The sequence below is a fragment of the Dromiciops gliroides genome, chromosome 5 (assembly GCF_019393635.1).
Source record: "Dromiciops gliroides isolate mDroGli1 chromosome 5, mDroGli1.pri, whole genome shotgun sequence".
Classification (NCBI taxonomy): Eukaryota; Metazoa; Chordata; class Mammalia; order Microbiotheria; family Microbiotheriidae; genus Dromiciops; species Dromiciops gliroides.
This window is the reverse complement of record NC_057865.1, coordinates 257,740,750-257,756,844: the sequence shown is the minus strand read 5'-3', so window position 1 is coordinate 257,756,844 and position 16,095 is coordinate 257,740,750. Positions and strand designations below refer to the sequence as shown.

The following is a 16,095-nucleotide window of genomic DNA, read 5'->3' as shown; positions in this document are numbered from 1 at the left end:
AAGGCACCTTGGAGACGATCTAGTCAAAGTCTGTAATTTTGCAGATGAGCTCTATAGAGGTTAAGTGATTTAGCTAAAGTCCATGTTTCATCTTTCTTTGATCCTACTTCATACAGTAAATTAAACAGATGAGAGATCATTCTAAATCATACAATTTATTTAACTTGTAAATGGTAAGTGGCAGACCCAGGATTTGAACCCAGGCCCACCAACTTCAAATCCCTTTCCACTGAATCACATTTTTCTCCTAATCTTTCAAAATTATTTACATTATAATTTTACCTAGAAAGAAATTATTACATTATAATTTTAATAAGAAAACCTAGGGTCAGTGAAGTATACAAGTATACATGATGAAAGAGTACCTCTGAAAGACAGATGAACTCAAAAACAAAATCTTATATATTTCCTGAAGATCCAAAATGTTCTATGACAGAGAGAAAAATCCAAAGCAAGTACAGTAGAACCCTTCCTTTATAATTTGAATTTTGGAATAGGAAGAAAACCTGGGTGTCTTTCAATTAAATTCACATTGAGGCAGGATGTATCATAAATGAGTCCAATGAACTACAAATTAAAATTCATTCTTTCTCCCAACTTAATTAAAAGATTAGTTCTTTCTCTTGTTGCTCCAAGGATAGCATCAGTAGGGTACAGTAGAGAGCAAACTGGCTCTGGAATCAATTGACCTGAGTTCAAATACCAACTATGATGTGATTCTAGGCAAATTACAGCCCTCCCTCCCCAAGCATCATTTTCTTTATATGTAAAATGATGAGGCTGGAAAATATTTTGAATAGCCCTCAAACTCAAGATCTTTGATGTTATCATCAGAGACAAAGATATACGACTAGACAAAGTTGGTCTGAACATGTAGCTTGAGAAGAAGACAACCAATAGCTACAATTTTCCATTGTTAGCAAGATGTCAAGTATGTAGAGCAAAGCTTCTTAAACTGTAGGTTGCAACCCCATATGGGGTCACATAATTGAATGTGGAAGTTGCAAAAAAATTGGCAATAATAAAAGGTTATATATACCTATATTCCCAGGTATATATACCTATATTCCTATATTCCCTGTTCCAGAGGACAGTGCACAGGATGTTGGATGGATCCCCAGTGTGAGATTTATGGGAGGGAATGGACAAGAATCACATGGGATAGATAGTTTGTCAATGGTAGCTGTCCTGGTGAAGAATTCAATTCATTCAATTATTGCAATATAAATGGTGATAATAATTATAGAGTTTCCCTCAAAGGGTTGTTGAGGGACACAAGAGAAATAACATATGCAAAGCACTTCAAAAGTATGAAAGCCTTACTTCAATGTAAACCACCATTATTGTTAAGGTAACATTAGTCTTGTGGCCTCACAAATCCTGTGGAACTGAAGCTTCTCAAGGTTCCATAGCCGTAAAGGTTTGTTCTAGCTTGGTGCTTAACTATTCAGATACATAATGGATGCCACAAATGATCAAGGTCTCTGTAGTAGATGTAATTGGTTTGTATCTAGTTATGTTTATAAATATCCCAACAGTTATTCTGGAATAAGCTCCCACTTCACTCCTTTCCAATAATGAGATGAGTCACTGAATCAATATAAAATGCTCTTCTTCATTTTTCTAATTGTTGCTCAGCAATCTTTGATGACTGTTGGATTAATCTTAGGTAAAGAATGATGACCACATGTGACAGGCTCATTATAATCAACTCTCTAAGATCAAACAGCAGCCAAATAGCAACATAGGAGGAAAAATATGAGCCTCATCACTTCTTACTTATTTGATTGTCTGGAATTCAAACAATAAATACACAAAAAGGGGGTCCTTTGGAACTGAAATGTTGACTTTTTTACCCGAGCCACAAAAGAGACTCATAATTAGTGAAAAAGACATGTATTAAATACAGATTCTATGCCATTTCACTTGATGGCCAAGGTTATAATCAGACCAACAGAGCATATAGGAGCCATCTGGGTACTGCATAGCTATAGAGAGAAACTCAGAGAACAAGGACATGTCAACCTTTCTGCCATCACATAATCACAGATTGCTGCATACCATTATAGAGGTGATCTGGTTACTACCATTTTTAGGAAAAGAAACCTGAGTTCAATGAGGTTGAAATCTGTTTTGTTTTATTGGGGGGGGGGGGAGATAGTGAGGGTTTGTTTCGTTTTTGTTTTCATTTCTTTTTGAGGGGATAAAGTTGTAAGAAAATGACTTTCAGCCCCAAACGGTATATCAGTACTGTAATGAAAGTACCAATTTTAACAGTACAATTACTTGCTTTGTTGTTACTATTGTTACTGTTGTTTTTTCCATTTAAGAAGGAATGTAAAAGGACAGGTAACTTGAGCCTGAATTCTTGGACTCAGAACTGTACTTAAAGACCTTAAGAACATCATCACTACATTGGAGAAGTCACTATTTTCTTAGTAATACTGTTGTTTCTGGCATCTGAAACATGACCTTGACTACTTAGGCAATGAGGCAGGATTTTGGAAATTTTGCAGCCCAAATCACCTAGAGGTAAAACTCATAAAATGCTAACTGAAGGCTCAGTAATGATGGCTCCCCAGTTAAATAAACTGATTCCTTTAAGGCAGTAAGATATGGGAAATTGAGTATGATGAAGTTATAAGCAGGCGAGGCACATAGTGTGAAGCAAATAGCAATGGCAATTCAAATAGCACTTATTATTTATTAATAACAAGGGCTAATGTGGGTGCCATTTTCACTGATTGTATTTAGAATTAACTGGCTGATATTTAGTGCTGAGAAGGCACTTAGTTCTCAGTTTATATTAAAGGTAGTGGTTTGTGTTTTTTTTTCCATTATGGTCCTCTGGCAATAAAAGAGTGTACATCACTGAACTGTGTCTTGAATAAACCTTTATAAATTTAAGCACAGTTTGACAAAGATGGAAAAAAACAGGAAGACATTTAGATGTCTTCCTGTTTCTCTAGGTGGGAGTTTAGAGCCATATTCTCTAGTATTGATAAGAATTTAAAACATATACTGCCATTCAATATTCATTATATTTTTTAAATTGCAGAAGTATATTATCCTCAATCTTAGGCCAGGTTCTCAATTCACTGGACCTTCACCTTCTCACAGCAGAAAGCCCCACACATTTTTTCTAGGTACAGATCAGCATTGGCCTTTTCCTAGTTCCCATTGAAATGGAGTAGACTAGGAGCAGCAAGTGGCACAGTGGATAAAGCACCAGATTCAGAAGGACCGGAATTCAAATCCGGCCTCAGACACTTGAGACTTACTAGCTTTGTGACCCTGGGCAAGTCACTTACCCTTCACTGCCCCAATCAATCAATCAATCAATCAATGAATAAATAAATAAATAAACAAACAAGTAAACAAATAAGTGAATGAATGAATGAATAAATAAATAAGTAAATAGATGAATAAATAAGTAAATAAATAAATATAGATAAATAAATGAATGAATAAATGAATAAATAAGTAAATGAAAGAATGAATAAGTAGATAGATAGATAGATTAGATAAATGAAAATGGAGTAGACTCCACAGATTTAAGTCTCTTGAACTATGAGGAATTCAGAGATAAACATAATTCTCACATGCTAATATAGACCATAAGGATACTCTTCATTTATTTAATGTCACATTTCTTCAGATGCACTTCAAAAATTCTCCTGACATTTTCTCTGAATTTCTAGTAACTGGGAGATTAGAATTATATAGATAACAGTGAGGAATTTATTGTGTAACATTGTTCCATCATCTTTGAATTATATTTAAAATATTAGGGAGGAAAAAATTGCTAATATAAAACAAGAGATCAATTTCTCAATTATAAAATGAGAAGCATTTGCACCTTTAAGAATCTATAAATCCTATTTTTAAAAAATCTCTGCAGAATGTAAAGCAGAGATACAAGTCACTGAATGGAAGTCACCAGGTAAAAGACTACATTCTTCATCCTTAGACTCCAAAGAGTTAACTTGATTCATCAGAAAAAGGCAATTCATTCCTTTGTCTTTCAAAAAGGTAATATTTAGACATATAATTAAAGGATTCTTAAACTTCCAGAAAAGGTAAAAGTGATAAATCCTGGCTTAAGGGCCTTAGGCAAGTGGTTAACTAAACATCAAAGTTGGCATAATGAGTAATGGGAACTTAACTCTAATAAAAGTACTTGTATCTAGAAATGTTCACTCCTTTAAATCATAGTTCAAGCTTAATTTCTTTGTTTAATCAACAACAGACAGCAAGTAGTTAAACATTTCATTATTATTTTAATAGAGTTATTTTCTTACATATATGGCATCATGGATAGAATTGTGTTTAGCTACTATTAGGTTCTATAAACTAAACCAAAAGAAAACTTTTGACTACCAGACAAAAATTAGAGGAAGATTTAATTCGTGCATAGACGATCAAAATGGTAGCTTTATTAGCCAATTTTGCTTAATTATTTTTCTTTGTTGAATAGGGGGTAGGTTTTCTGGGAAATTAATGTGATGGGAAAGCAAAAGGCATTAAAAATAATGATGACAAATTAAAAATAATTACCAAGCCTCTATATGACTTACCTTGAAAATGTAGAATTATTTATGTAAGTGAACATCACCAAATGTCATAGTACCACACACACACACACACACACACACACACCAAATACAACAAACAAACACAACTTGGAAATGTATGGCTATCATCAGGAAACTTAAAAGTGCATCAATTTTAAAACTTAAAAAAATAAAGATTTAAGATAAATACAAAAATGTCCTACTAAGCAAGGAATGTGTTAATAGGTTTTACTAGTTGTTGGCTTTTAAATTGAAAAGATGTTTTTGATCTTCTGGATTATTGGCATTATTATCCAGTTAGCAGCACTGGCAAGATATAGACAACCACATGTCAAAGGTACAATGAGTTTACTAGGAGAAAATTCAAATCTGTCGATAAACAGTCTAACCTTGTAATTCTACAAGGTTTAAAAAACAAAAACAAACAAAAAACACAAAAATATTATCATTGTTAGTGTATTTTGCTATCTGGGAAGCTGAACAGTTATGAGGGAAAAAAGCTAACCTGAGGAAACAAAAAACAAATAAAACCATTAGGACTCTTAGATGTGCCTTTAAATGGCATGGAAGATTTGTTGATTGTAGAAAAATAAAAATTCACAGATACACCACCCTTAATAGAATAATCATCAGTGTGAAGTCATGGATATGAGGAAAGAAATAGGCTATAATATACTGTGTACATAGTATCTACAGTAGCTGACTCCATTATTTTTAACATAGAAATTATTTCAGATCACTTCTCAATCATTTGGAACTCTCTGACACACAAGAAGCAAGACTACATGCCATACAGTATTCAGATATAAAGGAAAACCCATTTCCTCAGAATTTCAAAAAATGATAAATCTAAGGTAAACAGGTCTTCAGAAATAATTTCCTGGACTAGGACAAATAAAGGAATTGTGCATTTTGCCCCATCTCTGGAGTCTAATACAGAATAAAACTCATGTAATACTAGAGATAAAAGTAAACTTCATTCATCATGGACAGCCTCTATTATTCACACCTTCCATCTCAATCCAAAGAGAGTCTATTTCTAGATAAAATGACTTGTTTAGTGAAGTGGTAATTCCTCTTCTTCTTTTCCCTTGCCTCACTCCTTCATTTAAGTTCTCTGAAATATTACCTGCACAATTTAATTTTAAGTAAAGGAGTACGTGAGGAAATAAACAACTTGACAGAACCCATAGCAAAATAAAGACCCACCTTTGGAAAAAACCCTGAAACCCCGAAAATGAGATGGTTTCCTTTTCTGCAAGCTCTACCTTGAGTTAAAGTTAAGTGTTCAACTGGCTTTGAAATTTTCTTTTTTACCTGTAATTGAATAAGTGATTATGAGGCTAATAAAGAAAAAAAAGATGTTTTCATAATAAAACTGTTAACAGATGTTAAATAAGTCTTGCAAATAGCCTTGGGCAAACAATGATTGATGTTGGGTGAATAATGAAGAATGCTGATTTCACTTATTTTATTACCTGTGTACCTCCTGGGGTCAAGGAAGACTTGTAAAAACATTTGTGGGCTGATAAAAGTGGAGTATTTATTTGCAAGGCTGGCATAAGTGCATTTAGGATTTGCTTTTTTTCCCCCTAGTTTCCTTTCCATTTAAAACTAGAGCAAGTGAAAGCAATTTAAGGCACACTAAAAAGTGGTAAATATTCGTGTGATAGAAGATCATTTTCCCTTCTCTTTCTGACACTGTTTTCTCTAATACCCATAACCCAGGAGTGAACCTCAAATTTTATGATGGGCTTTATATGAAAAGCTGGGATTCCATATACAGAATTTTACTTAAATAGCCAGCATTTCAAAAATACATCTGATATCTAGCAGAATAGCTAAACCTATTTTGGCAAATGGATATAATGGAATATTGATGCACCATTAAAAAAACAACAATGAATGTGATGAGTACAAAGAAATAGGGGAAGATATATATGGACGGATGCAAAATAAAATAAGCAGGACAAAAACAATAGACATAATGAGGACAGCAAAATAGAGAGAAGGAGGGGGAAAGAGAAAACTGAATAAAAGACTTTTAAGAAAGTGAAAGCCAAGTAATTAGAATGATCAAGCATGTCCACAAAGAAGAGATGATGTATCTCCTTCCCTTTTTTGCATAGATGGGGTACTATAGGCATAGGACAAAAAAGTTAAACTGTGAGATTAGGTGAATGTTTTTCTTTTTTCTTTTGAAGTCCCCTTTTTAAAAAAAATTATTTATTAGAACTAATGGTTCTATAGGTATGTGTGAAAGGGACATATATTTGGAGTAAGGGGAGACAAGGAGTGACAAAAGCAAACACTCTCAGGGGTTTTTTTGTTTGTTTTTAGTGAGGCAATTGGGGTTAAGTGACTTGCCCAGGGTCACACAGCTAGTAAGTGTTAAATGTCTGAGGCCGGATTTGAACTCAGGTACTCCTGACTCCAGGGCTGGTGCTTTATCCACTGTGCCACCTAGCTGCCCCACATTCTCAGTTTTTTAAACAAGGATAAATATATTACACAAAATGAAGAATACCTTTATAAATACTTTTTAATTCCAATTGGTATTTGAGCTCCTATAAAAGTTATAGCATATTATAAATAAATATAATGTGTGGTGCAGTAAATAATATATGGTATCATTATTAAAAACTCATATATTAAAATAAATAAAGGAATTTTAAAACCAAAAAATGTATATAAAAATAAATTAACAGAAAAAATATATATTTTAAAAACTCATATAGTTCCTCAAGGAAATGCCTATCATTATTTCTCTTTCTTTGAAAATCAAGACTGATTTTGTTTGGTTATCTTTGAGAAACCATTCCTGATACACACGAACTATGCTTAGCACAGCATCTGGCAAACAGTTAAGTTTTACATAAATGCTTTTGACCTCCTTCCCTCCTTGTGTGACTCTAGGTAAGTCATTTATGTTTTGGTGTTCCAGGCAACTCTGCAAAACACTGAGTTGCAAAAATTGCACAGTGCTTCATTGGTAGCAGTGTCCTCATCTGAGAGTTTTTAATACAACTAAATCCCAGCCCAATCCTATACTTCTCTGATAGTAAAAAGCAGCATCGTTGAGTAAATAGACAACCACACTCAAAATTGGGAAATTTGTTATTATTTATAATTTATTATATTTATTTATGTTGTTTATTATTATTTCTTTGTATTTTGTTTATACTATTTCTTTAGAATTTATTATTATTTATAGTTTATCATTGAGTTTATTAATCACTTCTCTTACTGATTGGTAGTAAGGCCTTAGACATGACACTTAGCCAAGAAATTTTTCTATATCAGTTACAGGATAGTTGCCCGTCTACATCAATGGGAGGTGTTTTCTCATCAGAACTGTCCAATACTAAAGAAATCACAAGTCTATATTTTCCCCCATCTATGCCTCCCAACATACTTTGATAGTACTTTTAAATATATCATTATATATGTCTGCATTATGTGACTTCTCAGGTCACTATAAATTATTTTATGTAACAAACAATTGGGCTCATTTTTATTTGGAGATTTTTAGCCTTTTAAACTACAGATCACATGAGATACAGATTTTGTGACACAGAGGATGGACAAGAATCATATTGAATGGTTAGGCATAGTTGGGTTGTGATGTAAATTTCTGTTGGGAACAACCATATCATTGAAATTCTAGATTCATTTGAGTTTATCATCTCTAAGGATCGACATGACACAGTAAGATTTTCAAAAGGGTGACATTTTCAAAACTTCTATAAAGGAAGCTTGAAATGAGTGTTATAGGAGACCTGGTCATCGCTGACCTATATAAAATGGAAGCTCTAATTCCAGCTTGAGAAGGGGTGCCTTGGTTTGAGATTAGAGTCTTGGGTCTGGAGTCCTTCAGCCATCATACACTACACAGCTATTTAACCCTTCAAACACTCGATATAATTTGGGCCACTGGGTGGTGCCAAATACACAAATACACAGAACACAGGACCTGGAATCAGGAAGACCTGAGTTCAAATTCAGAGTCAGATACAAATGAGCTGTGATCCTGGACAAATCATTTAACCTCTCTCTGCTTTACTTTTGCAATCTGTATAATCAGGATAATGATAGAACCTACCTCTCAGGATTATTGTTAAGATCAAATAAGATATTTGTAAAGTATTTGTAAACCTGAAAGTGCTATATAAATATGATGATTGATGGATGATTGGTGGTGGTGGTGGTGGAGTTATGTTGGCTTTAAAGGGAATAGAGAAGTTTACTTTGTCTGGAAACAAAGATAAGTATAGTACAGAGTTAAATTATAACATATCCAAAAGTTACTCATTTTACTAGGACTGAAAAGGACTTCCAAAGGACTTTTAGCCCACTGATGTCAAATAAAGCAATCCCACCTAACATTCAGCCATATGTGAGGAAACACAAGCAGAACCAAGTATGACCTGATCATAGAATTTGTAGAAGGAAATAACATATAAGTGTAGAAAGGTAGAAAGGTGACAGGTTGCATAAAGAAAAGATTATTAAATACCAAACAAAGCATTTTATAATTCATCCTGGATGTAATAAGGAGTTGATTGAACAGGAGTGTTATATGGTCAGGTCTAGGGCAGCTAGGGGGCACAGTTGAGGGAGTGCTAGGCTTGGAATCAGGAAGAATCATCTTCATGAGTTCAAATCTGGCCTCAGACACTTACTAGGTGAAAGAACCTGAGCAGGTAATTCAGTTTCCTTATTTTAAAATAAGCTGGAGGGGCAGCTAGGTGGCGCAGTGGATAGAGCATCGGCCCTGGAGTCAGGAGTACCCGGGTTCGAATCCGGCCTCAGACACTTAACACTTACTAGCTGTGTGACCCTGGGCAAGTCACTTAACCCCAATTGCCTCACTAAAAATAAATAAATAAATAAAATAAAACAAGCTGGAGAAGGAAATTGCAAACCACTCTAGTATAATTGCCAAGAAAGCCCTAAATGTGGTCATGGGACATGTGAAATGACTGAAAAACAACTAAACAACATAAAACAATGGTCAGACTTACACTTTAAGAAAGGCATTTGGGCAGCTAAGTGGAAGACTGACTGGGTTGAAGAGAGATTTGAGTGGTAGAGACCAACCAGCAGGCTATTGAAACAAAGCATGAGATGATGAGAGTCTAGGGGTAGAGACGTGTGAATTGAGAAAAGAAAATAAAGGTATAATAAAATATATCCATAATAAATGGACATATAGATATAATATCTAGATTTAAACCCAGATCTATATAGTTTATCTATCTATTTGTATATGTGTATCTATACATATATGTATATTTGTCTATCATCTATCATCTGTCTATCTATCTATCTATCTATCTATCTATCTATCTATCTATCTATCTATCTATCTGTTATGAAGATAGAAAAGACAAGAAGAGTTGACCAAAGATTATTGTATATGTGAAGTGAGTTCCAGTAAAAAGCTGAGTATGACACCAAGTTTGTGAGCCTCCATGATTTGAACAATGGTGATAGCATAGATAGGAACAGAGAAGTTCCAAAGAAGAACGCATTTGGGAGAAAATATTTAGAGTTCTGTTTCGGACATGTTGAGTTTGAGAAGTCTAAAAGATAGTTGGTGATACAGGACTAGAGATAAGGGCTGTATACAGAAATCTAGGAGTTTTTTGAAAAGAGCAGATCATTGAAGGAATAGAAGAAGCCCTCTCCCGATTTTCTCTTTTAGCACTGTTTTTATTTGAAAATTCTCTAAAATTAGAAATGTGGTGGCGGGGGTGGGGAGGTTCAACAGGAAATCACTACAGTCAGAAATATGAAAAATTTCAAAGGAGAGGGGCTGAGATGAATAAACAGATAGAAAATCAGGTTAGTGAGGAAAGAGATGGAACAAGGTCAGATAATTCTGGCCACCTGAAACCATATAGTGGTTTGAAAGCTAAGGAAATAAAGAACAGCATGGAAATGACCTGAGAAGTAACATGACATAGTAACTAGAAAGTCATATTCTGAGTAAGGACACCTGGGTTTCAGGTCTTGCCTTTGACCCACAATGACAGTGTGCATGTTCCTGTATAAGCTATTACCTCAGTAGCTGAGAAAAGTCTCAGGTATTAAGGTACAGAATAGTCTCTCACTGGCAGCTCCCTATTCTGATGAAATCAAAGCTTCTGTCCCCTTCCCTGGCCCTCAAAAAATGAAAAATAAAAAGTGGATAAATTATCTTTTAAAATCAGCTTTTCTGGCCCAAGATGGAGAAGACCTAATCAGACAATTTTTTTCAGAATTGAAAAAGATGGGGGAGGGAGACACTAGACCGCATGCTCAAAATTAGTTGGCTGTATAATATCTCAGTCAGAGAGAGAGAGGTGTTTGTGGGGAAAGGAGAGGAGAGGAGAGGAGAGAAGAGGAGAGAGGGAGGGAGGGAGGGAGGGAGGGAAGGAGGGAGGGAGGGAGGGAGAGAGAGAGAGAGAGAGAGAGAGAGAGAGAGAGAGAGAGAGAGAGAGAGAGAGAGAGAGAGAGAGAGAGAGAGAGAGGAGAGAGCTAATTTGAATTCAGGTTACATTAAATGAGGTATAATGCCAAAGGCTAAGGAGGTGATAATTCCACTATTATCTTCTCTATTCAGATCAGATGTATTGTGTTCACCTCTATGTGACATATCTTAGGAAAGACATTGATAAGCTGGAGAGTATACAGAAAAAGATAGAAAGCATGAGTCAACCTTTGAGTTCATGTAAGGATTAAAAGAAATGGGGATGTTTACTCGGGAAATGAGATTTAAAAACTGTGTGTAGAAAAGGAATCAGATTTTGCTGTTAGCTGTTTTTTCTACCCCTGTGAGTTTTTCCAGGAGCCTTCATTTTAGAGAGGGGCCCTAGAAAAGCTATCTCTCATTCTCTGGATTAAAGCACCATGTACTTCTACCACAGGTACATACCTCTTTCCCCAATGCCCCCTGATTTTCAGCTTTTTTATGTGTTGTTTTCTCATATCAGAATGAGGGAAGGGACTATATTTCTCTTTGTGTATTTGCATCTTCACTGCTTAGCACAGTGGCACATAATACACAGTAAGTGCTTGTTGACTCACTTAGCCCAGAAAGCAGAACCTGGCAGTTGTAGAGACACGGATATAATCTGTTGTTTTGTTTTGTTTTTTGGCAAAGAAAGACTTTCAATTATGATTTTAATAGAATGCAAGCTTCTTGAGGACAGGAACTATTTTATTTTGTCCTTGTATCACCGGGGCTTAAAGAAATGGCTAACACATAGTAGGTGCTTAATAAATACTCGCTGAATGAATAAATAAAATAGTACCCTGAAAAAGAATAGATTGTATGCCCCTCCCCGAGTCCCCATTGGAAATCTTTTTAAAAATCTTTAAAAAGCAAAAATTCAGTGGTTGTTGTGTATATAACAGAGGCGATTGTTGTTTATGCCTGAATTCTAAGGTAGGTATCTGAAATTCTATGTATCATAACTGATTTAAGAGAAATGGAATTTAAGTTTGCACTTCTATGTGACTTGTAAGTCCTGGGGTGGATCATATGATTAAGTTATAGAAAAATTCTCTGTATGACTTTAATGTGGAACTTAACCAAATCCTACATACAAACTCCAGTATACCCATTCATGTCTGTAAGCAGCAAGAAACATAATATATTAGAGCTTCTTTTTTTAATCATCTAATTCACCTCAATTTATTATACACACAAGGTGGCTAAGAATCTGAAATCTTAAATTCACACAGGTACTTAGCAGAAAGCTAGAACTAGTGTTCAAATTTCCAGTGCTTGTTTTCAGACAAAGAAATCAAAGCTATCTTTAATCATATGAAAAAAATGCTCTAGATAACTATTGCTCAGAGAAATTCAAATTAATACAACTGTGAGGTATCACCTCAGACCTATCAGACTGGCAAATATAACAAAAAAAAAAAAAAAGGAAAATATTGGATGTTGGAAGGCATATGGAAAAACTGGGATGCTAATCCACTGTTAATGAAAAGATCCAAACATTCTGGAGAGCAATTTTGAATTATGCCCAAAGGGCTATAGAACTGTGTATACCCTTTGATCCAGCAGTACCACTGCTGGGTTTATATCCCAAAGACATCTCCAAAAAGAGAAAAAAACCTATTTGTACAAAAATATTTATAGCAGCTCTTTTTGTAGTGACTATGAACTGGAAATCAAAGCAATGTCCAAAGGAATTCCCCCATTGGGGAATGGCTAAACAACCTGTGGTATATGATGGTAATGGAATATTATTGTATTATAAGAAATGACAAGCAGAATGATTTCAGAGAGGCCTGGAAAGACTTGTATGAAGTGATGTATAGTGAAGTGAACAGAACCAAGAGAACATTGTGCACAGGGACAGCAATAATGTTTGATAAACAACTGTGAATGACTTAACTATTCTCAGCAATACAATGAACCAGGACAATCCCAAAGGATTAACGATGAAACATACTATCCATCTCCAAAGAAAGAACTGATATGATGGAACACAGACTGAAGAATGGTATTTTTCACTTTCTTTCATTTTTTTTTCTTTTGTTCAAGTTTTCTTATACAAAATTACTAATATGGTAATGTTTTACATAATTGCACATGTATAATCTATATTTGATTGCTTACTGCCTCAGGGAAGGGATAGGGGAGGGAAGGAAGGAGGTATAAAATTTGGAACACAAACCTTTAAAGAAAAATGTTTATTTTTTTTAATTTCCAATGCTCAACTAAGTGTTCTATCCATTACACCTCAACTAGCTGCTTGTTAATGGCTACTGCTTCCTAATTTATGACAAAGAACACATCTTTCAGCAGCTAGGTAGCCTAGAAGACAGATTGTTCTACTTGGGAGTCTGGAAAATTTGCACTTCAATTCTATGGTTGCCCTGGTCAAGTAACTTAACTACATGCAGTCTGTGTCCTCATCTGTTAAATGAAATAATATTAGTAACTACCTCACAGAATTATTTGTAGGAATCTAGTGATGGAACATATTGAAACACTTTTCAAGCCTTGAAACATTACAGAAATCCTTGTCATTATCATCATTATTAAAATTATCATCATCATCATTATTATCCTTAGAATCACCATTTCCTCTAAATGAAATCAATTTCTCCATAACTGGAGACTTCCATAGACAGCCTAAAAATTACAAAGCTAGAAGTAGCATTAATCAGATTCATTTCCTAAGTTACCAATTGTTAAACTGGAAATGTAGCAGAACAAATGTCCTCTCAGGGAGCTAACATCTGTATCTTAACCAGTAGGGCTCTTCCTGCTACTCATTTGGCAGCTACCATATATTACCTTAGATCATACTGATTTACCTCCCCACCTTAACCCTGCCTCTTCAACTAGATTGCAAGCTCCATGAGAGCACGCAGTGCAATGACCATGTCTTTATGCCTTTTGGCATCCCCAGAACCAAGCAGAGTTCTCTACACATATAATGGCTGTTCAGTTTCTTGGTAATATTAGTTGAAAGGGGAAAAATAAATCTACCTCAGAATCAGAATGATTTAAAATTAAGATCTGGTATTGCAAAAGACATGTTTATAGTCTTTGCATTTCAGCCATGGCTTTCTTATAAAACATTTCATTGAAATCACCAAATAACTTCATTCAATACTTGATATTTGAGCTTCAGCTAAAAAGGTAATGCTTCCCCACAGAGCAGGAACACATAAGTGATTATTGTACCTGCTAGGTGGAAAAATTAGCAATTTTGATATTTTTAAAAGCATTAAACACTTCAGGATTTCCTCCTTTCAACTCCTTCCCTTCCTTTTGATTTCTTTCCATTTCACTTTCAAGTGAACCTCCAAATTTGGGCAGAAAAGAATGTCAGTTTCCTCAAGACCAATTAGATGGCAGCTTTCACAAGGCATTCTTCCAGAGCCATAATTCCCTATTCTAGTCTCCATGGAGGGTAGGAAGGAGGTGGGGTGAGTTTGCCTAAAACATGACTGGGGTTTGAAAACATCTGCCAAATGTCAGACTGTGCTGAAATTCTGAGCAAAGGTGAATTTATTCTGGTTTGAGTCCTCGGCCAGATTCTCCTACAACTTTATAAGCAAATGGTTCAATAAATAGTCAAAGAGTAAGTGTAGTAGCCTAAGGCTCATAAGACTTCTAAAACAGTATTGCATTTGAAGGCATTTGGGAAAACAGAGAAAGGAAAAGATTAAGCTGTGATTAATTTCAGCTAATAGACAAGCTAATATAGTTACTTTCCATTGTGATTTACCATTCTTTGAGAGCAGAACAAAGAAAAAGGAGAAACATGTTTTGTTTTGTCCAGACTTGGCATCTCTACCAACAAAGACCATTAGCAACTCACCTATAACCTAGGGTCCAACACAGCTGACTTCAAGAGTAGTCCAAGTTGAGTGACTTACCTAGGGACTAGGGACTCATAGCCAGAAGTTGTCAGAAGGCAGACTGAAACCAACATTTTCTTGACCCTAAGACCAGTTCTTTAGCCATTTGATACCATCTTGCCAAACTTGGATTCAGGAAAACTTAAATTCAAATCCTACCTTGAACATTTACTAGTTGTGTTACTTTGGGCAAGTTACATTATCCTTCTCAGACTCAGTTTCCTAATCCATAAAATATGGATTCTCTCATAGGGTTGTTATAAAGGTCAAATCAAATAGGATTTATGTGTGTGTGTGTGTGTGTGTATATATACACATATATATATACACATATATATATATATACACACATACATACATACACACATATGTATATATGTGTTAGTTATTATATATAATTATTATATACTATATAATGTTATCTATAATATGGTTATTTGAAAACCTTAAAGTGTTGATACATTAAAGCAGTAATTGAAACATTAGTATGAGGATCACAGCCATCAGGACAGAACATCTATATAATATCTATCATGCCCACATTAGGACCTAGGGTAGTGGGATCTAATCCAATCCAAAAAAAAAAAAAAAAACATTTATTAAGCACCTATATTGTGCCAGGCACTCTGCTAAGTGGTAGGGATACAATTAATCAAAAGAGAGATATTCCCTGCCCTCAAAGAGCTTACAATCTAAAGGGATGGACAACTCACAAAAGGAGGGATCCAGGCCCAGCTCTCTATCTACTACAATACTTACTTGCTCTAAACAGAGCAGCAGGAAACAGGTGAACTCTTACTCTTAACATGTTCACGCTCTCTCTCTCTCTCTCTCTCTCTCTCTCTCTCTCTCTCTCTCTCTCTCACTAGATGTTGTACATGCATAGTAATTGTCTTTGTTGTGGTTTTTTGGCATAAGAGGAGGACTGAGAGGGACATGGATATAGGACTTTTTCATTATATGGGGAAATTTTCCTCAATCAATAAAGAATACAACCTATCTTGACTTAGGACAAATCCTGGTGAGTTAACTGAGAGACACAGACATTAAATGACTTGCCTGGAGTCATATAGCCAATAAATTTGGGAATCTGAACCCATATGTTCCTCACTATAAGCCTAGCACACTTATTATTACTATT

The 16,095-nt window shown here is 35.0% G+C and overlaps 1 protein-coding gene across 4 annotated transcripts in view; it reads right to left on the bottom strand.

The window, feature by feature from the left end:
- The window catches only part of TMTC2 (transmembrane O-mannosyltransferase targeting cadherins 2), a 546,198-nt gene that overhangs the window by 312,186 nt on the left and 217,917 nt on the right, over positions 1-16,095 (bottom strand). The window lies entirely within an intron of this gene.